Raw genomic sequence first — 25,247 nt, forward strand, 5'->3', positions numbered from 1 at the left:
TGCTTAGTTAAGTGAGTTGACTCCTTAGTTCATTCTCGGATCTATTTAATTTTAGGTGGTTTGGTTTATGGAGACCCTGGGTAAAGAGCACACCCTAAACTCTTGGTATTATCCTCCTGACAGTCATAATAGCAGTCTCACTGGTGCACTGCATTCTCTCAAAAGTTTTAGATGTTTGCATGCAGCCATCTCTAGAATGTCAAATGATCTCTCTTCAGCTGGAATGACAAGAGCTGAAAGAAATGTGTGACCACGAGGGCACTGTAACCTATAAATGACATGCTGAGACTGGAAATCCAAAATGATGGTAACTGGTAACTGAGAGTGGTACTAAGGCCTTAAGTTTTGGTCACACTCTCATCTAAGTGAGAACATGACCAAGAAGAGGGAATTTTTAAACAAAATTAAGGGAGACCATTGTTTTGGACTGAGCTCATGCACTAGCTCCCAACAGACCAGACCAGTCTAAAATGGAGTCTCTCATGCTAAATGTCATGTAAAGTAAGACTCTAAAGAGAAACACAGATCCTAGAACAGATCAGGTTTTGTTTTTTTTTTTCTCCTGTAAACAGGACATTCTAGCATATGGAGGTACTTGCCATTCTAAGCCTGAAAAAAAAAAATACCCGAAGTCCTTGTTCCCACCTTGCAAATCCCACTGTTCTACTGTTTACCAGTGTGTTTTAAGACCAAATAAGTACATTTATGATGGTGATAGTGATATAAATGACTAAAGTTTTGGTCAATCTCAAAATTGAGAAGATGACCAAAAGAGGAAAAATGTTAAATCAAGTTTAGCCTAAAGCTGCCTCCTTACATATTTTAAGCTCAGCCTAAAGTTTTCTCTGTATGTTGCAAACTATAACAAATGAAGGTGTAAACAGACCATAGCCTACGCTTGTGCCAATCACTGAGTTTTGGCCAGTCAAATTTAGCCAACTGTTCAAACTATTTTCAAATAAGGCAAATGTCGAGCTGTGGCCAATCCAGTTGTTTCTGTGCCTCACTTCCATTTTCTGTGGGTCACTTTCCTTTTTTGTCCATAAGTCTTCTTCCACCATGTGGCTGCACTGGAGTCTCTGAGCCTATTCTGTCTTGGAAGGCTGCCTGATTCATGAATTGTTCATTGCTCAGTTAAACTCCTTTAAATTTAATGTGGCTGTTTTTTCTTTTTATCATTAGACATAGGATGAGGGTGTCCTGGGTCATAAGTGAAAATTTTGGTTTCATAGGACAATTTAAAGCCAAGAGTACAGAATGCTATATTGGAAGAAAGCATCTCCTTTAGACCTTTAAGATGAAACACTGTTAGCATCGGGCCAAAACAATAGTTAGAACCTGAGCAAAGAAGTTACAGGAGCTGACTAAAAAGTTTACAGAGAGAGTTGTTATCTCAGACTTTCTCAAAGGGGAAAGAAAGCTAAAACTAGTGAGATGCAATAAAGGTTCAATTTTTGAGTTAAAAAAATTAAAATATCTTGTATTATTATTAATTTGGTACCATAAAATGTTGTTGTTCTAACCAATTCTTTAGTGTATTAGTGTTTTTTTCATATCAAAGCCCAATCTCTAGAAAGACTATTATGAAGAATTTCCTTTTAATTATAGGCAAATTGATGACAAAGATTTTTTTTCCTCATGAATTCTTTTTACAAATCTTATTATGACTTACACAAAACACTTGTGACATGCTTGGACTTCCTGTTTTATCCTAGATATCTCTCTTCCTTAAATAACCAGTCATTTTATTTTAGGACAAAAATTTCTGATATAAGATTCTTTTTCATATGAAATTATTTTCCTTTTAATCTTTCTTACCAAAAATACTGCTTTAGATCTGTAACTTTCTTTATATCTCTCCTATTTACTGGTTCCTTTTACCCTGTTTCACAAATAACTTTTGAATTTAGACAAAAATTATTTTTCTTTAAATAAGAACACTTTTAAGAAAAATATTTTCCTATAATTAAAAAAAAATTGGAAATGACTCAGACATTTAATGAGTATATCTTCTTTAGTGTAATATAACTTTAGATTCTTAATTATATGACAAATTTATCTAAAGCATGTGTTCCATTACATTTATCTAATTATCTTTTTAAAAATAGTTTACCTAGATTACTTATGAGAACTGTGACAGTCATCATTTAAGGTTATTTCCCTGTTAACCATTTTTATAGCTTGTGAATTTCAGGCATTTACCTAAGTAAGAACCTTAAGGTTAAATAAATGGGTTCTTTTGCCAATAACTCTGGATTCAGCTATTTTCATTAAACTAAATAATATTAAACGCCTTAATAAAAAATTACACAAACAAAGATAATTCTCTTTTGGGCTGCAAGCTTTATAACCCTCATGCCAAGTTTTGACACCTTATACTATCTAGCAGAGATTAAATATTAGACTGCTTGACCAATAAATCTAAATAATAATGTACGTTGACAATTCTGAGGACATTTCTAATTTTATTTTACCAATAATGTTAAAACCATCTTACTTATTAAGGACTTATTTAAGTCACATGAACTTTAAAAAGCATTTGGACTTAAAGTTTCTATTTTCCTGATAAATTATTTGTTTCAGTTTTTTTCTTTAAAGCTCTTTTATACTTTTTTGGTACTGATACATTATATACATGAAATAGATGTATTAGACATGCAGATAGACGTAGATTTTATAGATTCATAAGACCTCTTATTTTTTCTTCTATTTTAGACTTCCAATTTGTTGATAACCTGTTTCATTACCCTAGGTAATTGTCAGCTAGATAACTCTAAATTTGCGTACTAAAGGAACAACTCTTAGGTGAAAATCAGATAGTGAAATTTACATCTCAGGTCTCCTCTCCAGCCACACACACACATAGTCTGGTGTGCTGGAGGGAGATTAAAAATGGATGCCAAGTCAAACATAAAATTATAGAAATCTACCATAGCATTGTATAAGGAGACCAAGTTTATTTAGACAGGTAGTTTTTAATTTTAGTTTCTGTCTTTTAACTGGATCTCTGAACTCCTGGGTCTCCAAAAATATCATGGGACTGGGTCACATAATGCTTTTACAATGCACTTTGTTATAAAGACATTTCTCTAAGTGTCTAAACCACACCCTTTCTTATCTTAAACTTCCAAGAGTAGCCCCTGTTGTAATAACTACTTTACTCAAAAAAATTACGTAACACAATACAAAAGCAAGCAGTTTAAGATATGAGAGAAACTGGTCTGTTTACATTCTTGAGGTTCCATAGGGAAAACAGATGTTTCTCCCCAAAAAGGAGTTTGGCACCTTCTGGGTTTTTTTAGGGAATCGCAGGCTGTTAGAAATTATTTTAGATCCTTAATGCAGCAGAGGGCGGCAAGAGTAAGGAGAGAGAGGCAGAAGTAAATGGAAAAAACATAATTCAGTCCACTGAAAAGAAAAGAAAAACTGCCATGCGCGTCCGTGTGAAGAGACCACCAAACAGGCTTTGTGTGAGCAATAAAGCTTTTTAATCACCTGGGTGCAGGTGGACTGAGTCCGAAAAGAAAGTCAGCGAAGGGAGATAAGGGTGGGGCCATTTTATAGGATTTGGGTAGGTAAAGGAAAATTACAGTCAAAGGGGGGTTGTTCTCTGGCGGGCAGGAGTGGGGGTCACAAGGTGCTCAGTGGTGGAGCTTTTTGAGTCAGGATGAGCCAGGAAAAGGAATTTCACGAGGTAATGTCATCGCTTAAGGCAAGGACCGGCCATTTTCACTTCTTTTTGTGGTGGAATGTCATCAGTTAAGGTGGGGCAGGGCATCTGCACTTCTTTTGTGATTCTTCAGTTACTTCAGGCCATCTGGGCATATACATGCAAGTCACAGGGGATGAGATGGCTTGGCTTGGGCTCAGAGGCCTGACAAAAACTTTTTATAAAACAAGATCCTAGGATAAAAATAAGGCATAAAAGGCCTTTTATACACATATATATCTTGGATATTAGCTTTTAACTAAACTGACTCTTAACCACTACATGCTTTAAAAAATCCTTTTAAATCTCATTACCATATTTTAACTGGGACAAACTGGTGATATTTCAAAAGTAACAGAAATATCAAACCAGAAAGGACTTGATTTAGGAGGCCAACCCAGGCTGTCATGGTGAAAAAAGGGCAGAATCTTAGCTAGTGAACTACAGCCATTGCTCTTTCAGTTTGGCTTGGCTACCAAAGATGACCTTGTTATGCAAATAAAGCATGTTAGATAGTAAAAATCTTCTTTTTCTTTTCAGCGGCAGGAATTCAGTCAATTCAGAGGGCTTGTTCCCCATGATTTGCAATTTTCCTTTGGATTTGACCAAGTCGGGTAGAGTTGGTCAAACCCAATGGAAAAAAGACTGAAATTACAACAAAACAGAAAACAAACAAATTAGCAAAAAATAGTTAAACAAAGCAAACAAATGGTCACACAGTTTACATAATTACTGAACACTCTAACTGTAAGGAGAAATTAAGACCAGCTGGCTGTTATCTTAACTTTTAGTCATTAAGGAGAATTTCCAAGCCAAAATCCGAACTCAACTACTTACCTAGAAATGGGGTCCAAGTTGAAGATTGCTCTCTACCATCCCAGAAGGAGAGAAAAATCTTAAACTGGACTTCCCCATTGGGAGCAAGCTGAAATTGTAGAAGGAAGTTACCTGCCTTCCATTGTCATGGAAGCAGGAAAACTTGCTTTCCTTGTTGGAAGCAAATAAATCTGTAGAAAAGGAGTTGTATAGCAAAATAAACTTTATATCTCGACCAAATTTTGGGAGATGAAAGATTCTCTGGAAGGGGAGCTCCTGGTCCCCAGCAAAGTATCCTGTTGGTTTTGTTAGAGTAGGTAGCTAAGCAGACATAAGCAGGGCAGGAGAGCCCCCACCCCCCACCCCAGGAATGTTAGACAACCACCAGATGAAGGTCAGGCAATTGTTAAACTGTCGCTCTAAAATAATATTTGGTCACAGCTGGGACCAGGGAAAGGCAGTCTCCCAATGGATAGGAACACCTGCAACTGGTGATCAATAGCTTCCCAATAAGATCTCAGGAGTTGGTGAGCAGGCTCAAGCAAGTGCAATAAAAGGCAAAATTGCAGGGTTTAACTGGTAGATGACCTTCCTCTAGGAACACTCGACTGGTAATGGAAAAATGCCTCAAGTGAGCATGTGCATAACTTCAGTAAACACACTGTGCACACGACCCCTTCCAAGTGCTGGCAGGTCACTGCCCATGCGGACAGCCTGCCCCACCCCCTCCACACACACAAAAAAAATAATAAAGGGAGAAGAAATGAAATCTTACAACCATACGAATGTATAAAAACCTGAACTCAAGGATGGGATGGGGCACTTGGATCTCTTAAGTCACCTGCTTGGCCCTCTTCCAAGTATACTTCCTTTCACTGCTGCTCTAAAACTTTTTAATAAACATTCACTCCTGCCCCAGTACTTGCCTCAATCTCTCACTCTGCCTTATGCCCCTCGGCCAAATTCTTTCCTCTGAGGAGGCAAGAATCAAATTTGCTGCAGACCCATCAGATTTGCCGCTACTAACAGTTTGAGCAATAAAGCTAGCCCAGGTTGGTACCAAGCACTCATAGATTTATCAAAGGCCAGGGCTACCCCCACTGACAATCCCATCCATTAGTCACCAATTTGTAAACGAGAAGGTATCTCAGACAAGTCTCTATCAGCTTAGAAGTTTATGCTGCCAAGGTTAAAGACACACCCAAGAGACAGGTCTGTGCCTTTCTCTAAAGATAATTTTGAGGGTTTCACTATTTAAAGGGGAAAAGCAGACTGGAGGGGAAAGAGGGATGATGTTGTCACATTGCTAAATGCACATGTTTCAAGAGTAAAAGAAGCAAGTAGAAAAATAGTCAATTATGTATGCATCACTCACTCAGTAAATCGGCACTTACTTAAGTCAAGATGAACCTACAGTAACTACCTGTGGGGATAGTTAAACTTTTATCTGTAGCTATCTGCTGAGGAAGAAAAGGAAAGGCAGCTTCTTGCATGACTCAGCTTTCAGCTTAATTTTTTTTCTTTTGGCATAGTCAGTTGGGGTCCCATGTTTTTATTTTCCTTTCACAGTATATGATTTATCGATTTGGATATTTCTTGCTTCTGTATAATATATGATACTTAAATGTATTCAACTGTAACACAGTTAGAGGAAGAGTGCACAAGTCATAAGATACAACTCAAAAAAAGTATCAGAAAGTGATCATGTATACCCTGCACTTATGATGAAAAATAGAAGCTTAACTATCATCCCAGGAGCACCATTTATTTTAACTTTTAATTTTTAATTTTTTTAGGCTAGTCACGTGAAACAGTTGGAGTGAAGAAGGAGCAAAGAAGTCTGTAAGTACTTATGACCAATTAGTTGTAAACACCACTGCACTTGTGTCAGAGGCGTGTGAATCAGAGCAATTCTATCTTAAATAGAAGCTGGGTAAAATGAGGCTGAAACCTACTAGGCTGCATTCACAGATGGTTAAGCCATTCTAAGTCACAGGATGAGATAGGTGGTCAGCACAAAATACAGATCATAAAGACCTTGCTGATAAAACAGGTTGCAGTAAAGGAGCCAGCCAAAACCCACCAAAACCAAAATGGTGACAACAGTGACCTCTAGTCGTCCTCACTGCTACAGTCCCACCAGCGTCATGATAGTTTACAAATGCAGGGCAACATCAGGAAGTTACCCTATACGGTATGAAAATGGGAGGTATGAATAATCTACCCCTTGTTTAGCATATCATCAAGAAATAACCATAAAAATGGGCAACCAGCAGCCCTCAGGGCTGCTCTGTCTATGGAATAGCCATTCTTTTATTTCTTTACTTTCTTAATAAACTTGCTTTCGCTTTGCACTACGGACTCCCTAAATTCTTGTGCAAGACCCAAGAACACTCTCTTGGGGTCTGGATCAGGACCCCTTTTCTGTAACACTTGGACCAGCCAAAACACCATTTAGTTTTGTTTCCTACCACTGACCCAGTTTCTTCCTCAAAGATGACCACTGCCATGACTCCTAACATCACAAATAAGTTTTGTCTATTTTTGAACTTAAATATAACTGGAACTAAGCAGTATAACTTTTTAAACTAAACTTTTTATTTTGAGATAATTGTAGATTCACATGCAGCTGTAAGAAATAATACAGAAAGCTTCCTTGTACCCTTTACTCAATTTTTCTCAATAGAAACATCTTGCGGAACTATGGTATATATCACAACCAGGACATTGACATTGAAAAGGTAAAGATACAGAACAGCTGCATCACCACAATAATTCCTATTGTTGCCTTCCACTTCTTATGCCACCCCCCACCCCATCCTGAACCCCTGACAATCACCATTTCTATAGCTTTGCCATTTCACGAATGTTATACAAATGGAATCATACAACATGAAAAATTTTGTAATTGGCATTGTTTTCACTCAGAATTTTTTGGAGATTCACCAAGTTTGTTGGATCCATCAATAATTCCTTCTTTTTTATTGCTAAGTAATATTCCATGGTATGCATGTTCCACAGTTTAACTATCTACCTATTAAACTACATTGGATCATTTGTAGTCTTTGGCTCTTATGAAAAAAGCTTCTATGCACACATGTATCATTGGTAACTTCATGTGTCAGCAGTGATTTCCACATTTCAAGAGTAGAACACATCTCTCTTGGCATGGGTTTTCATGGATGGTTCAAAAAATAAGCATATTGAATAACAATAAGTCTGGCCAGGCACGGTGGCTCACACCTATAATCCCAGCACTTTGGGAGGTCGAGGCTGATGGATCACTTGAGGTCAGGAGTTCAAGACCAGCCTGGCCAAGACAGTCAAACCGCCTCCCTACTAAAAATACAAAAAATTAGCTGGGCGTGGTGGCACATACCTACAATCCCAGTTTCTCAGGAGGCTGAGGCTGGGGAATAGCTTGAACCCAAGAGGTTCAGTGAGTTGCAGTGAGCCAAGATCGCACCACTGCACTCCAGCCTGGGCGACAGGGCAAGACTCTGTCTCAAATAATAATAATAATAATAATAATAATAAGAAGAAGAAGAAGAAGAAGAAGTAGTAGTTTGTGTATTTAAGAACATCCCCCAATCTCCCGTACCTTGCCTAAAGCCCCAAAACCTAACTTGCAGACTCTTTTTCCTTTTGTTGAATCCATGTAGGAATTCAAACGTAGATGCCCCCTGGGATTATTCCCTCTAAGCCCTATCTGGCTCTCAGCTTCTGCCCAAGGCCTGGGCCACTGATCTCTCCTTTTCCTTTCCACACAGCACCAGTCTACCCCATGAAGGAAGTACTTGAGCTGACGCTCCTCTTGAGGTTTAGTTGCAAGCCTAGCCCCAATGGTGGCCTTCAGTTTTATTCCCTGTGAACCCACAAAATTCCAAATCCTCTCCTCACTCCCTTAACCCACAGAGGGAAGTCCTGGCTTTGGTCTTTGGACCTGGCCCTCTCCATCCTCCAGCTCTTGGGAGGACCACTCCTTGGCTAGTTTATCCTTTTCCCTGAGCCTTGAGCCCTGATACTATATCAAGCCTAGGGCCTGAGTATTGGTCTCCATGGCTAAGTCTTCTGGATGCCTCCCACTTGCTCTTATGCCTTGGCTCTCCCCAAGACACTGGGAATGTTTTTGAAGATATTGATGGTGGCAGGAGAGAAAAGAGATAAATAAGGCAAGCAAATAAGGAGGCAATGAGTGCACAAGGGCCCTTAAAGGCCATCCATTTGAACTCCTCACTGGACAAATGAGGCAACTGAGGCCAAATGTGGGATCCAGCTTTTACGCAATTTTTTATTGTGCTCTTTTCAATCTTGAGAACTTTTCCACAGTATTAAATATTCATCATAAACATAGCTTTTAATGGCTACAAAGTATTTCATTCTATCACTGTACCATAATTTCTATCATCATTCCCACAATATTGGTTTGCTTTTCATTATCATAAACAATGTTAAAATTGACACGATCAATAAATATAAATGTATGACAATGTCTGATTATTTTTCTAGATTAGAGTCCAATGTGTGGAATTACTGTGTCAGTGAATATGAATGTTTTTATGGCTAATGATACATACTGCCAATTTACTTTCTGGAAAGTTTGCACAAACTTATATTCCTATTGACATAGCATGAGAGTGTTTATCTCAACATGTTTTTGTCAACACGTAAATTTTTTAAAATATTGGCTACTGATAATCATGAAAAATGGTAACACTTATTTTTATTTGCATTTTTGATTACAAATAGTGTTGAGCATTGTTATATGTTTATGAGCCATTTAAATATATTTTTCTATAAATTGTCTCTTATGTTCTTTGACCATATTGAAACTGAAATTCCAGTGTTTTGCAGTCAAGAAGGATGAACTTGAAGATTAAGCATGATAAGGTCAAAGGGCACAATTAACATAGAGCCATGACCTGGGAGGCAAAAGTACCAAGATCCAGTTTCAGATCAGCTACTTACTCACTGGGTTATTTAGGTAAAACCATTCTATGCCTTGGTCCTCAGTTTCCCAAATGAGCAAGTTGAGCTATATGAACTCTCAGTTAATGTAAGAGAAGGTCTTGAAAAGTTTACCTTTACTGAAATGAAAATGGTAGTATTTCCCACCAGGTGGCTATAAGAACTATTGCTTTTAACACATCTTGCTCTTTCCAGAGAAAAATGCTAAAGAAGTACAGATCACCCTGCTTTTGCTAGAGAAGATACTTCTCTAAGTTAGGGGTGACGCTGCTTCCCTACCTGCCAACTGGTGGCATTTCTTCCCTGAGGGGTTCGAAGAGTGGGTTGATGACTTCTATCAAGGTGGAAGAGGAACATTAAAGAGGTAAATTGAGTGTATCTTGACACCCCTCTATAAGATACCTGCACCTAGTATCAAGAGAGAACCATTTACAAATGTATTCAAAGGAAATCAAGGCTATTTGTTTCCAAATATCTTTCAGGAATGGGCTTTCTATAAGGCTCTCAGTTTGAAAATGAAGCAGAGACAGTATAATGTGAGGTTGCCTTGAAGTGCCTTCCTTTCTTTCTATCTGGCAACTATCTCTTTCTTTTTCTTTTAGAGATAGTGTTGTTCTGTCACCCAGGCTGGAGTGCAATGGCATAATCACAGCTCACATCAGCTTTGAATTCCTGGACTCAAATGATCCTCCTGTCACAGCCTCCTGAGTAACTGAGACAACAGGCATGTACTACCCTGCCTGGCTATTATTTTTATTTATTTTTTGTTGATATGTGGTCTCACTATGTTGCCCAGGCTGATCTCTAACTCTGGAGCTCAAGCAATCCTTCCACCTCAGCCTTCCAAAGTGTTGGCATTACAGGCATGAGCCACCATGCCTAGCCTCCTCTACTTGGCAACTATTTCATCGCTGCATGCATAGGTTTCCATTATAATCCCTCTTGTTAAAAATACTAATCTTCAGAGACAAAAAAGGCAAGAAGCAAGGATAGTAGAATAGAAGGAGTAGCCACTGTTTTATTTTTGTCTTCCTGACAGCAGAAGTCTTTATTGTATTTGGTCCATAGTCAGTGTTTCACATTATTTCATGGTGTAGATTCCCCAAGTGAAGGTCCCTGTGCAGTACTTGGAGGGGCATGTGGTAGGGGAAGATGAGCAGTACAGCTGGTCAGGCTTGGAAGGGGAAAAGGAGAGCTGGGGGCTCCTTAAAACCTATCGAGGGCCACAGTAAGGGATTGAGCATGGGGAGGGGGCTTAGCCCCAACAACTCAGAACTCCATTGTATTGTATGGGCTTCAGTTTCCCTACCAGGCCCCTGGACAGGGTCACGATTGTTGGTTGGAAATCCAGTCACTCACGAGCCTAAAATATTTTAGGACTATGGCCTGGCCCTCTCACAGAGGACCCATTTCTCCCCCATTTCCTGGAAAAAAAAATTTCTTTCATGAAACTTCCTGAAACTTCTGTGGGTACAGAAACCCACAAATTGATCAGCTAACAAAAGGGAAGGGGAGAGGAAACCAGAAACATTTTAGGGCCTGTTTCCCTCCCTACCCAGGTGTCTTCTCCCCCACACAGCTTGGCCCACAGCCTGGATGTCCCTGCCAGGGACTGCGACCCCACAAGCATCTGGATATGGTCTTGACCCCTTTCCCCACCCTGGTGGCTTAGTCCTATAAAGGAGCCAAGGCAGGAGGGAAAAACACTTGCTGCCTAATCCCATGCAGCTGCCCACAGACCCTCAGTTAGCAGCACTGAACAGGTTAAAAAAACACATGAAAACACAGAAAATCCTAAAAACCCAGATAGAGCAATGATGTGGGGAGACAGTGTGGTTGGGAGCCTTAGTAGCTCACCTCCTTCTGCTAGGGGGGGGATACTTGGGGGCCTCCCTTGGGCCTGGGAAGTAGCCACTGGGCCTCACAGGTGTACTTGGGATCATATATCTGTTGACCCAGGCCAAAGACCTGGCTGCTCTGGTTGGCACCCTGTGTGTAGCCCATCTGCAGGGACATGGAGTTGTCTCAATTGTCGGTTCCCAGCTTGTTGTCATAGATGTGCCTCCAGGTCCCAGAAGCTGTCATGCCCACCTGGCTGGCATACTTGTTTGTACCCACCTGGAGACTAATGGTCAGTTGATCCATGGGGGGCAGATATGGTTCTTGGGGTCAAAGAGATGCCCCTTCATGCTGTAAGCTGTCATGCTGGACTGGCTGGCACATTTATTTGTGCCTGTTTGGAGCCCAGTGATGTACTGGTCAGCCTTCATGGTGGTATTGTACAAGTTCTGCTCCTGCTTCTCTGAGTGTTTGATGCTAATGTCCACACCATTCTGTAGCCCCTTTGTCTTGGTCTTCCCCGCCAGGCCTAGAAGAGACACCTGCACATGTGTCATGTTCACACTCTCAAATAGGTCATTGGCCTTAAACAGGTCCACAGGGTTCATGCCATAGCTAACTATGGTCTTGAGGAAGTTGGAGAGGTTTTCCAGCTGGTGCCAGTTCTGCATAGAGTGGTTGATTTTGGAGACTGAGCCTGTTGGAGCTTGTTCATGAGTGTGCATGAAATAATCCCGTCCTTCAGATCCTTCTGGAAGTTAGGGCCAATAGAGAAGCCCATGAGTCCCTCGATCCAGCTGGGGAGCTCAGCCTCCTTCTGAGGGATGTATTTCGACAGAAGCTCATTCTTGACCTTGGCCAAGAGCTATACAAGGGACCCTTGTTGAATTGTGTGGAGCTCATGGCTGGCAGGAGTGACTGGCAGGATGGGATGGGACAGCCAGGTAGGTGTGGGGCTGGGATGCTCTGGGCTCTGCCACTGTTTAATTTGTACCATTCTCTTAGCTGAAGCCTTGTTTGGGTTACAAAACATTAATGGTCTCACACTCAAAATCAAAACTGCAGAATGTGCCCGAACATATTTTCTTAGAGTAGGCCAGATTTTTGTTCAATTGGTCAAGCTCTTGTGGTAGAAGGAGCCCCATATTGTAGCAATACCCACCGTGAAACATTAGCAGAGATACTGACAAAACATAGTTTCAAGGAAGAGTGTTAACATGTGCTATAATTTGGCTATTTGACCCTCCAAGTCTCATGTTGAAATTTGATCCCCTATGATGGAGGTGGAGCCTAATGGGAGGTGTTTGTGTCATGGAAGGTGGATCCCCTATCAGTGTCTTAGTACTGTCCTCCAGGTATTGAGTGAATTCTTACTCTACTAGTTCCAGCAAGAACTGGATGTTAAAAAGAGCCTGGCACTTCCTCCTTTTTCTTTTTCTTTTTCTTTTCTTTTCTTTTTTTTTTTTTTTTTTTGAGACAGAGTCTTGCTCTGTCACCCAGGCTAGAGTGCAGTGGCATGATCTTGGCTGACTGCAACCTCTGCCTCCCAGGTTCAAGCCATTCTCCTGCCTCAGCCTCCCAAGTAGGTGGGATTATAGGCACCCACCACCATGCCTGGCTAATTTTTGTATTTTGTAGATATGGGATTTCACCATGTTGGACAGGCTGGTCTCGAACTCTTGAACTCAAATGGTTCACCTGCCTCAGCCTCCCAAAGTGCTAGGATTACAGGCATGAGCCACCATGCCCTTTTTCTCTTCTTGCTTCCTCTCTCACCATGTGGTCTGCACACACTGGCTCCCTTTCTCCTCCCATCATGAGTGGAAGAATTCTGAGGCCCTCACCAGACACAGATGTTGGCACCATGCTTCTTGTACAGCCTGCAGAACTGTGAGCCAAATAAACCTCTTTTCTTTATAAATTACTCAGCCCAGGGTATTCCTTTATAGCAAGACAAATGGACAAGGACAACATGCTACTCCTTTTGAGGGAGGCCATGAAGCATAAGCAATGTTTTTTTCTGTCTTCTTGGAATAGAACTAGATGTCAATTCATGTCCAATTTCTTCTTGGATATACATTTTTGTATCTCTGATGATTTATGGTATTTTAATGCCTGTTTAATGAGCATCTAGAATGCAAACAGTCATGAATTTGATTAAAAAGACACAGTACCTGCCTTCTAGAAGCTTATAGTTCAGATCTTTACTGGATCCTTAACACCCTGGCCTGAACTACTCCTCCCAAGTGGGGTGAGGTGCCTTTTTCTGGACTTACCTAGCTCCCGGACATGTATATGCTACATTATTGTCATTGTCATGTTATATATCTCTACACTGAACTTTTTTTTTTTGAGACGGGGTCTTGCTCTGTTGCCCAGGCTGGAGTGCAGTGGCGTGATCTTGACTCACTGCAACCTCTGCCTCCCGGGTTCAAGTGATTCTCCTGCATCAGCCTCCTGAGTAGCATGCCACCATGCCCGACTAATTTTTGTATTTTTAGTAGAGACGAGGTTTCACCATGTTAGCCAGGCTGGTCTCAAAACTCCTGACCTCAAATGATTTGCCCACCTTGGCCTCCCAAAATGCTGGAATTACAGGCATGAGCCACTGCACCCAGCCTCTACACTGAACGTTCCAAAGGCAGAAATTGTACCTTGTTTACTCTCAGATACTTGGCAACTATTTTAGAGGCTACCATGGAGACTAGCCATGAATGAATGATCGAGTGCTCTTGTGAAGAAAGCAGGACAGACATTTTTATTCTCATTTTGCAGATGGGGAAACTGGGTTCCAGAGAGAGATTGACTTGTTCAAGGTCATAGAGAAAATTAGTAGCAGAATCAAAATTTGAACCAAGAACTTGACTCCTACCCAAGCTTCTTCCTGTAAGAATTGAAGTTTTAGAGGGGGAAAAACATAAACAACCCAAGAGAATGTTAGTTGTGTACATGGCATGGGAAAAAGTGGTAACTTTCCCAATCTCAGTGGTTACAATGGAAAACTTCAGGGAAATTTTCAAGCGTCTTTGCACTGTATACTGGGACATTTTTTCATCATCAGATACCTACACTGTCATAATTTATTTCGCTCATGACTTATTTTCCCCTAACTTCCTGCCATCTCTGCTTTCCCTTCAGTTCATCCAAGAAATATCAGAGTTTTTCAAAGGGACTCACTTGGAAATGTGCGGGAAACAGAAGAATGAAGAAAAAAAGACAAGAAATCATAATGCAAAATGCCAAGAACCTGCACAGCCCAGAAGCCCTATGCTTAGAAGACTGGTATCGAGCCCTAAGACTTTGTACTTAGAATTTACATTGTACTTACATTACTATGGCTATGTAAATGTTACTCACAGCTATGCCACATAATATATAATTATTACCTTTCCTTTCTTATAGCACCTTGGGTTCTTCCTGGAAGTAATAGCCATCATGATTTCATTTGGTTCATTTCATGTCTACCTATCTGATATGATTTGACTCTGTGTCCCCACCCAAATCTCATGTTAAATTGTAATTCCCCATGTTGTCAGCTTCCATGCGGTGTTGGGCCTGTGGGTGCACAGAAGGCAAGAACTGAGGGTTGGGAGCCTCTACCTACATTTCAGAGGATGTATGGAAACACTTGGATGTCTAAGCAGAAGTCTCCTGCAGAGGCAGAGCCCTCATGGAGAACCTCTACTAGGGCAGTGTGGAAGGGAAAATGTGGGATTGGAGCCTCCACACCAAATCCCCACTGGGCCACTGCTTAGGGGAACTGTGAGAACAGAGCCACTGTCCTTCAAACCCCAGAACTGTAGATCCACTGACAGCTTGCACCATGCACATGGAAAAGCCTTAGGCACTGAACACCAGCTCGTGAGAGCAGCCATGGGAGCTGAGCTCTGCAGAGCCACAATGGTGGAGCTGCCCAAGGCCTTGGGAGCCCATTCTTTGCATCAGAGTGGCCTGGATGTGAGAAATGGAGTCAAAACAGATTATTTTGGAGTTTTAAGATTTAATGACTGCCTTTCTGGGGTTTCGACTTGCATGGGACCTGTATTCCCTTTGTTTTGACCAATTTCTCCCTTTGGAAATAGGAGCATTTACCCAATGCTTGTACCCCCATTGCATCTTGAAAGTAACTAACTTGTTTTTTATTTTACAGGCTCATAGACAGAAGGGACTTGCCTTCTCTCAAGAGAGACTTTGGACTTGGACTTTTGGGTTAACGGTGGAATGAGTTAAGACTTTGGGGCACTGTTGGGAATGCATGATTGTGTTTTGAAATGTGAGAAGGACAAGAGATTTGGGAGAGACCAGGGGAAGAATGATAGGGTTTGGCTCTGTGTCTCCACCCAAATCTCAATTTGAACTGTAATTCCCAATGTTAGGGGAGGAACTTTGTGGGAGGTGATTGGATCATGGGGATGGATTTGCCTTTTGCTGGTCTTGTGATAGTGAGCGAGTTCTCACAAGATCTCATTTTTTAAAAATGTGTAGCACTTTCCCCTTCACTTTCTCTCTCCTGCTCCAATGATGGTAAGACATGCTTACTTCCCCTCCACCTTCCACCATGACTGTAAGTTTCCTGAGGCCTCCTAGCCATGCTTCCTGTACAGCCTGCAGAACTGTGGGTCACTTAAACTTCTTTTCTTCGTAAATTACCCAGACTCAGGTAATTTTTTATAGCAGCGTGAGAACTGACCAATATACTTCACTAATTATTCCCCCCAATTTCTTCCAGAACTGTAAATTTATGTTGTGTATTGACATGTATTTCTTTGAGTTTTATTATCTGTATTGGCATAGTTCTTTTTTAGCTTTATCCTATTGGAGTTTTCCATAGGTTCTTGAATCTGTAGGTTTATGTCTTCTGCCACTTTTGAGTTTTCACCCACTATTTCTTTGGGTATGCTTTTAGCCCCACTCTTTCTCTTCTGAAATTCTTGTGATACAAATATCGGGTCTTTAGTTGTTGTCCCTAAGGCTCTGTTAATTTTTTTTTCAGCCTACTTTCTCTCTGCTGTTTAGACTGAGGAAATTCGATTGATCTGTCCCCAAGTTCACTGATTCTATATTCTGTTATGTCCACTCTTCTATTAAGCCTATCCAGCAAGGTTTTTATCTGTTATTTTATTTTTAATTTCTATAGTTTTTCTTTGGTCATTTTGTATAACTTCTACTTCTTTGCTGAGCTTTTCTACTTTTTCATTTGTTTCATGAGAATCTGTAATTACTTATTGGACTATTTTTCTGATGTTGCTTATTGTGTTAGTATGCCCTTGTCAGTTCTGCTGGATCACCTGGTGTTTTTGGTAGAGGAAAGGATTCTCTGGCCTGAAGTGACAGAGACCATTTCCTGAGCTGGATCACTTGTTGTGGCAGGGACACCCTTGGCTTTTGCTCTGGGACTCCTAGAGTCTCTAGGGAGAGGGTGAGTCTCATGCACAATGGTGAAGAAGAACATTTCTCTTGGCTGCAAGTTGTCAAAGGAGCTTCGGATTAATCCCATCTGGTGATGCTGCTAACCTCCCCAGTGTTGTTGATTGAGCTCCCATTTAATCCTAGGGAGGAATAGGCTGCCTTCTGTTGTTAGATTAGGGGTTGGGAAACACATGTCTAGATGCCTTTTTCATTATATATTATGTCATTATCCTTATATTGACATATTACTATATTACATTAATTATATTAATATAATCTTCCCTTAATTACATTAGATTTTGTATATTAATGCAGTCACTTCAGCCTGTGGGTAACTCTATCATCCCTTTCTTCCAGGGACAAAAACCTGAATGAGAGGTCCTGTACTTAGGGAGGTGAATGAACTGAAATTGATCACATAGTGTCTCCTCCAAGAAGCTGGGGCTTGTTATAACTGTTCATGAAAAATAATTCCATGAGTGTTTACACTTAAGGTAAGCTCTATTTCTTCAGAAGGCCTCAGGAGAAGAAAGGAAAGTAGGATGTTAAGAGATAGCAGTAAAATAAGATAAGAAAATTATCTGGTGGATGAGGGCACATTTTGAGAAGAGCTTTTCACATAAGATGTGCATGACTCTGGTTAAGCCAAGCTCCTTCCTGTATGCATTCATCAGTTTGAGGTTGTGATTTTCTGCATGCAAACACCCAGCACAACTTGGAGCATGTATAAATCTGCCTCATCCCCCTAACACTGTTAAAGCTCAAGTCTGAGTATTATACTTGTTGAGCTAAGCAGAGTTGAAACAAGAATAGGATACCCAGAAGAGCAAGTCTATTCAAGGAAGTCCCTCCCCTCCCCTTCCCTCCCATCCCCTTCCCATTCTTTTTTCTTTCTTTTCCTTTCTCTTTTCTTTTCTTTCTTTTTTTCACTCATTCGTTCTTTCTCTCTTTCTCTCTTCTTTCTTTCACAGGGTCTTGCTCTATCACCCAGGCTGGAGTGCACTGGCATGTTCATGGCTCACTGCAGCCTTGACCTCCTGAGTTCAAGGGATCCTCCCACCTCAGTCTCCCAAGTAGCTCGCACTACAGGCACGCACTACCATGCCCAACTAATTTACTTTTTGTGGAGATGGGGTATTGCTATGTTGTCAAGGCTGGTTTTGAACTCCTTGGCTCAAGCAATCCTCCTGCCTCAGCCTCCCAAAGTACTGGGATTATAGGTGTGAGCCATCACGTACAGCCCTTCACTGAAGTCTTCATAGTCTGAAGGCAGTGGTTTGAGACTGGAGATCAGAAAACTGAGGAGAGTTACATGGACACTAGAAAAGGTACATGGAATAAAGAAGTTTCTTGGTAGTAAGTCAAGAAGTTAATGGTTTTCAAAATGCTTAGAACATTTGTAGGTGGGAAATGGATGATTGACATCTCCACAGACACTTACATATGGCCATGATATATCAGCATAAATTTTTACCGTGAATAGATTGTAGGTAAGACATGCAACAACTAGATAAAGCTCAAAGGTGGAAGAAAACAGGATGTACCACTGAATGGGTTGGCAGTGGAGAAAGGCTTTCGAAGACACACCCTATCCTTGCCATGTGACTCACCAGAACTGACACGAGAAGATGAGGAGGGTGCCAGGTCAGTTTGGTAAAGTTTTTAGGGGTGCTAAAGAAATGCCCCTTTTTTTTCAACCAGCCTGGCCTCTTCATAAGACTCCCCACTCTTCCCCTTGTCCCCTCCTCTTCCCTATACTTGGCCCCTCCTCCTACTCTCCACTACCCTATGACAATGTCCTGATGGGATTTTGTGATGTCTAAGCCCCTCCCAACAGGCCTACCATTGGCTGGGTAGTGGCTTGCTGGCCAATGAAAGCTTAGGGGTGTGGCTCATCATTGTCCTGGAAGGGTTATATATAGTGAGGCCAGGTGCCCTGGAGAAGACAGTTGAGAGAGGCTGATGTGGTGAAGATGGCCAGCAAAGCACAAGCCTCCAACCCAGTTGTTGAGGGACAACCACCCACAACACGAAAGAGGTGAGGAAGAGGAAGGCCCCCTCTCAACCAAGGTTCAGAAGCCCTCTGAAGGTGAGTGGTGCACCCAAGCTCCTCCTTGTCTTCCCCTTGACTCTTCCCTGTCTTCCCCTTTACTCCTCCCTCCCAAGACACCTTACCCTGTCCTCGCCTGGCACAACCCCCACCTCAGCCTGCACCCTTCTCATGAAGCCCCCGTTCCCACTCCTCCCCCATCCTCTTCTGCCAAACCAGTGCCCTTCTGTGAGCTCCCTGTTGTCCTTCCAGATTCCAAGACAACCCGGAAGGGAAAAGAGACTCTTTGAGGGAGTTCCAGGAAAAAAGCCACTCCCAAAAGACCGCCGCTTCAAGAAAACCTAAGGAAGGGAGAGGGCCAACACTATCCAGCCACTCTGACCAGCTGAACAAGGAACTCAATCAAAAGGAGCCACAGCAGGACCAAGAAAGCGAGGAGACTTCCACCATCTCCAGCATCTCCCTGGACAGCCAGTAATTTCAGGGCAAGTTCAGAGGCCTAGATCTATCTGAGAGGTCTCCAGAGGTCTAACCCCAGAGAAATAGCCAAAAGGGTCTATGGTACATTTTACACACCACAGGGCACCCCCCATAGTGATGAAAATAAAATGAACCTGTTGTAAAATGATTTGAGTGCCCGCATGTTCTAGGATGGTGGGGAGGGAAGGAGGGAAGAGGTGGTGTGTGAGAAGGGAGGGAGGTGTGTTTTGTGGGATTGGGGTCAGATTGACAGGTCCACAGTTAATCAGACAAGCAGGATAAGGACTGTGTCAGGACTGAGCACTGGAGACAAATTTCCACTTAAGAGGCTGGCTCTGCTTCTTGTGAGGTTTCTTTCACAAGGCCAAAGGTCAGCTCAGCACTCCTGGGCTACATGCTTTAACCCTGAGGGACTGGGACCAGGCTTGCAACTTTGTTCTCTGGCCCGTTGAGGTTAAGCACCCGCTGTGATGGAGAGGCCAGAGTGTTTGTGTTGTGTCCATGGCAACAACACTGTGATGGGGGCTGCTGGCAAAAGTGCTCCAGTAGGGCAGCAGAGGCCCCCGTGTGTGAGCACATGCAGAGTGGCAGGGGACCCCATGTACGTGTGTAGGCGGGACAGTGTGGGAGGCTGCAGGTGAGTGCATGGTGGTGAGGCAAGGCTGCAGGTGCAAGGTGGTAGGGGTCCATCTGCAAAAGTTCTCTGACAGTTGGGCAGGGTCTGCCAGCAAAAGAGCTATGGCAGTGGCTGCTGGGAAGCTGAGGCTGCGCTGCAAACGGGTGTGGCCAGGCAGGGACCTTGGTAGATGTCAGCAGACAGGGGGGCACTCAGATCATACTGGCCCCATCCCACGGCTAAGACAGCCTTGCTCTGTCCAGGTCCAGCAGCTAACAAAGGCTAGAGCCAACTAGAGGAGTATGGAGAATCTTGAGAAGTGGGCATCCATGGCCATGTTCCACTGCAGCCGTTCCTGCACCAAACCCTCCGGGCTCCATGCAGGCTGGAGTTGTGTCTCTGCCAATTATCCAGGAAGTTCTCCCTGCCAGTTCAGATGACCATGGTGGTTGTGGGGTCTCCCACAGCTAGAGTATCAGGGGTTTGTGGCAAAAGTGGGCTACTCCATGCCCATTTCACTCACCCCTTCCCTAAGAGCTGCTCAGGGACAGGAACTAAATACCGCTTCTTGGCGACCCTGTGCAGGGTTCCCAGCTTCCTTCTCTTTCAGCTGGGGGTCTGCCTCTTCCCTCTGTTCACTCTCAGTGCCTTCTTTCTGAAGATCTGTTTGGAGTGTGCTGGTCTACTTGATGATGTCTGGTCTCTCTCAGTGAGAGAAACTCTTCCTGGCTGTATCTATTGGCCATCATGGCTCTCCCCATCTCCCTTCATATTTTGAATGTCCAAGATATTATTCTTCATTTCTAAATGCTGCTTTTTATGCCTTCCTTGTCCTAATTTATACATGAATATTATCTTGTGTCTTTGATGACATTATTTGTAGATTTCTTTGAAGTTTTATTTTGTTCCCTGCTGTGTCTCTATTTCATTCAATTTTCCTTTTTCTGTTGGTTACTATGTTTGCTTTTGGTCTTGTTTTTCATGTAAGCAACTTTCCTTAAATATCTCATAATTCTTGGCCCACTGTCCAAGAAATTGCAGTGGAATTGGTGGATCATATAGTTACTCTATTTGTAGTATTTTGAGAAGCCTCCAAACTGTTCTCCATAGTGATTGTACTAACTTACATTCCCACCAACAGTGTATGAGGGTGTTCTTTTCTCTACATCTGCACCAGCATTTGTTGTTGCCTGTCTTCTGGATAAGCCATTTTAGCTGGGGTGAGAAGGTATCTCATTATAGTTCTGATTTGCATTTCTCTGATGATCAATGACGTTGAACACCTTTTCATGTGCCTGTTTGCCATTTGTGTGTCTTCTTTTGAGAAATGTTTATTAAAATATTTTGCCCATTTTTTGTTGGATTATGAGATTATTTTCCTATAGAGTTGTTTGAGCTCCTTATCTATTCTGTTTATTAATCCCTCATCCTCAGAGGGGTAGTTTGCAAATATTTTCTCCCATTCTGCAGATTGTATCTTCACTTTGTTGATTGTTTCCCTTGCTGTGTAAAATCCTTTTAACTCAATGTGATCTCATCTGTCCATTTTTGCTTTGGTTGCCTGTGCTTGTGAGGTATTACTAGACATTTAACTTTCAAACTTCTGTTCTTACATTTCTGTTCCAGACCCGTAGTTCTATAAAATCTTTGGTTAATAGTAATAAAAATATCTGGCTTCCTGTATAAAGTGATTATAATGGATTGGCTTGACCAAAGTTTAAAATATCCCATCATAGGGATTTCTAATGTTTAAAAAAACCCTGTAAGGCAGTATAGTGCAATGAGAAGAGTACTAGGTTGTGAGTCAGTAGACACGTAGCTTAGTTTTAGCCAAAAATCCCTGTGTCACCTGGGGCATGTCCCACGCCCTCCTTGCTTCTGAAGTCCCTTCTGTAAAAGGAGTTGAAAGTAGATGCTTACCAAGATACCTCAGTGCTCAGAGACATTCAGAATTCTATTAATAGAAACACTTTTATATGTGTTAGGTTACTGGCTATTTGGTATTCGATAGTCTGGGACTAAAATGTAAAACCAAAGGTACACTGTAAGTAAATCTGGCCCATTTTAAAGTTAAGTTATATTTAAAACTTGGTCAGACAATAACTTAAACTGAAGAATTTAGTGGTTGTGAAAAGTAATTTTTAAAGTAGAAAAGTGCCACATTTTACTATCCTCTGGCACAATCAGAAAAATGATACCTAGAAGTGGAAATTGATTTGTTTAAAATTGAGATAAATACAAAATTGCCAGAGCCATAGAGAGACCCAGCATCCAAATAATAAATCCAGTACTTCAGAATATACCAATTAGACTGTATTCGGAGCTCTGCACTCTCTAGTTATAGAATAAAATAATCTCCACATTCACCTGTGGATATATCAATACATGTGTTAAAATTGATGTGGCTATGTAATTTAAAAGTCTGAAGTCTTTTTGGTCTCTAATCTTATTTTCGTGCTCATTTACAGACACTCTCAAAGTCAGATTTTAATTCTGTTCTGTTTCTTCTATTTCAACTATTTTACTAGCTGCAAAGAAGCTTCTTCAGAGGAAGGATAATGTAATTCTTACATATTGCTAAAATGAAGAATTCAACATTACTTTAGAACTTCTGTGTATGATTGATTCTGAGGAAAATATTAGGAGTCAAGTGAAGGTGATATTTTTCAAGAGAGTGATTATGACAAATTTAATATAGTATTAAAATATCAGAGAAAAGGGAACATTCTGTCTTTTTTAAGGAGTAGATCCTAAATTCATTTCACAACAAAGAAATGCGTGACTTGATCAGAAATGTTAATATAAAAAGTTGTAGAATTTACTAAATGATGTTTGTTTTCTCCAGTCTTCATAGTCAGACTCTAAATTATCTATATGGATAACTTCTGTAATCAATCAACTTATTCAGCAAAAATCATTTTTAAAGGGTTTGTGTTGGACTATTTTATCTTCAGATTCTATAAATATCATAGTGCCTAACACAGGTATGGTCAACTAGGTGGTTACTTTGAATCCAGATAAAAGGAGAGTTCAATCCTTAAAATGTAAAAATAAACTGTAAGATGGGCATAGTAATATCACTGTTATTTCTGGGTGAGTCAGTATCATTTTCTTACTATATCATGCTCATCATATGTAAAAGTGTATCTCCTATATCTAATCTGAGGTCTCCCAGACTGTATTTCTGGTTTATTAGCAGGCATGAGACAACAGTGTTTTTTGTCCATAATAATGTCTGAATGATTCCACATGAAAATATAACCCAATATGGTGTTTTTACGTGAAGTAGGATTTTAGAAATCTGACCTAATGTCTTATTTTACAGATTTGGAAATTTGAAGTCCAAAGAAATTTAGAGACCAGAGTGAGTTTCCATAGTAATTAGTAACTAATCTGTGCTCCTCCCTCCCAAGCTAGGATCTGTTCTACTACATGTCAAAAATAAGAACTTTTCAGATAAAATTACAAATATCTCTAAGTTTTTCTTAACAATTTCTTTTCAATTCTACTCTCTTTTCTATCAGAAACTATGCTGGACTGCATCTTTTCCACAAAAACTTTGTAGATAGTTAGCTCATAGAGGCTTGTACCATGAAGTAAATCCAGTGCCTAATGGAAATGATTGGCTATAGAAGGCACTTAGTTGTGTTTTATTGTTGTTGTTTTGTTTTGTTTTTTGAGACGGGGTCTCGCTCTGTTGCCAGGGTGGAGTGCAGTGGTGTGATCTCAGCTCACTGCAACCTCTGCCTCCCAGGTTCAAGTGATTCTCCTGCCTCAGCCTCCTGAGTAGCTGGGACTACAGGCTTGTGCCACCATGCCCAGCTAATTTTTGTATTTTTAGTAGAGACGAGGTTTCACCATGTTGGCCAGTATGATCTCAATCTCTTGACCTCGTGATCCGCCCACCTCGGCATCCCAAAGTGCTGGGATTACAGGTGTGAGCCACCACGCCCGGACAATTTTCTTTTTTAATATAGCAAACATATTGTTTTTTAATATAGCAAACAAACAGGTAATTGTCATTATTTTCAAATAATGCATGACAGCTGGGAGAAATCACCTGCTTTTTAATTTGAAAAGTAATTTTTTTAGTCATTTTCAGTTAACAATTTGGCAATGTGTATTAAGGAACATAAGACTTTTCTTGAGTTAATAATTCCATTTTTTGACTCTAAGGAAATAGTATTATGCATACCATTTCTTTGACACTATTCTAAAGCAATAGTTTTATGCACAAAGATGGTTAAAACATCATCCTTAATTATAAAAAGAACATAGGGAGCGAATATGCAAGATTTACCTACTTCCATCCACATGGCTGGACAAACAGCACCTACTGCCTATGATTCAGCAATAATTTGATGTATTTAGGGCCTTTTGAGCATTCATTTCCATTCTCATCTCCTGTGGAACAACTCAAAAAGGACCCTTGCCCCTTTGTTCATTTCAAAATAGATTGATCTGCATTTGAGAGAAGATGCAGAAACAACTTAAAAGTACAATAGTAGAGCTATTTTAACATAAATTATTGAATCTCCACATAACTTGTTATTATGCAGCCATTAAAATCAGGTTGTATAATTTTATTTAATAACACGAAGAACTTTATTATAATGGTAACTTCTAAAATCAGAAGATAAAATTGTATGTACGATATGGTCTCAATCATGTAAAACAAATATAAATAAAAGGGAACATGCCAAGATAGTATTGATGATTACCTCTGCTTAATGAGATTTTTTTGGAAACTTGTTTTTCAAATTTTTTATTTTTCTACAATAAGTATGTATTGCTTTTATAATCATAAAAAGAGACAAGATGATGTATGTTCAATTGTTCCAAAATGATTAGAATAAAGTACTTGAAAAATAATAGTGAAAAAGACTTTGTTTTCTTTCTTATGCATTATTTATAAGGAAAATAATTCCTGTCAGTCTCTGTTTTCAAAAAGCACAATGTGTACTCTTCACACAGTTGCCAATACAATGCTGGCGTAATATTGGTAAAAAGCACAAATGATAACTCCAGAGACCTCTCTGTTGATTAACTGATCCTTCGAAATTGCTAAGTTCTAATGAAAGGGTCACTTACTCTCCAACAAAAACAACATTTTGTCTATGTCCTCTAATTTCACACAATGAGAGTGTAATTTAAATATACATGGTTTTGACATTTTCAATCTAGTTTGAAGAAGTACTATGTAAATATTTTGAATATTCAATTTAAATTTCAACATAATGGAGTAGCACCTATTTAACAACCGTACTGTTCCACATAGGGACAAAGACAACTTTCACAAGTTTTAATTGGTAGGTACCATTTTGTACAGAAAGGTTACCTTCATTTGAATAGTCTTTGTA

General features: G+C 40.7%; 1 long non-coding RNA gene and 1 pseudogene across 1 annotated transcript in view; both read right to left on the reverse strand.

The window, feature by feature from the left end:
- The window catches only part of LOC144338477 (uncharacterized), a 70,734-nt gene that overhangs the window by 16,256 nt on the left and 29,231 nt on the right, over positions 1-25,247 (reverse strand). The window lies entirely within an intron of this gene.
- On the reverse strand, positions 11,360-12,235 carry LOC100428584 (calponin-2 pseudogene; annotated as a pseudogene).

Source organism: Macaca mulatta, chromosome X (assembly GCF_049350105.2).
Source record: "Macaca mulatta isolate MMU2019108-1 chromosome X, T2T-MMU8v2.0, whole genome shotgun sequence".
Classification (NCBI taxonomy): Eukaryota; Metazoa; Chordata; class Mammalia; order Primates; family Cercopithecidae; genus Macaca; species Macaca mulatta.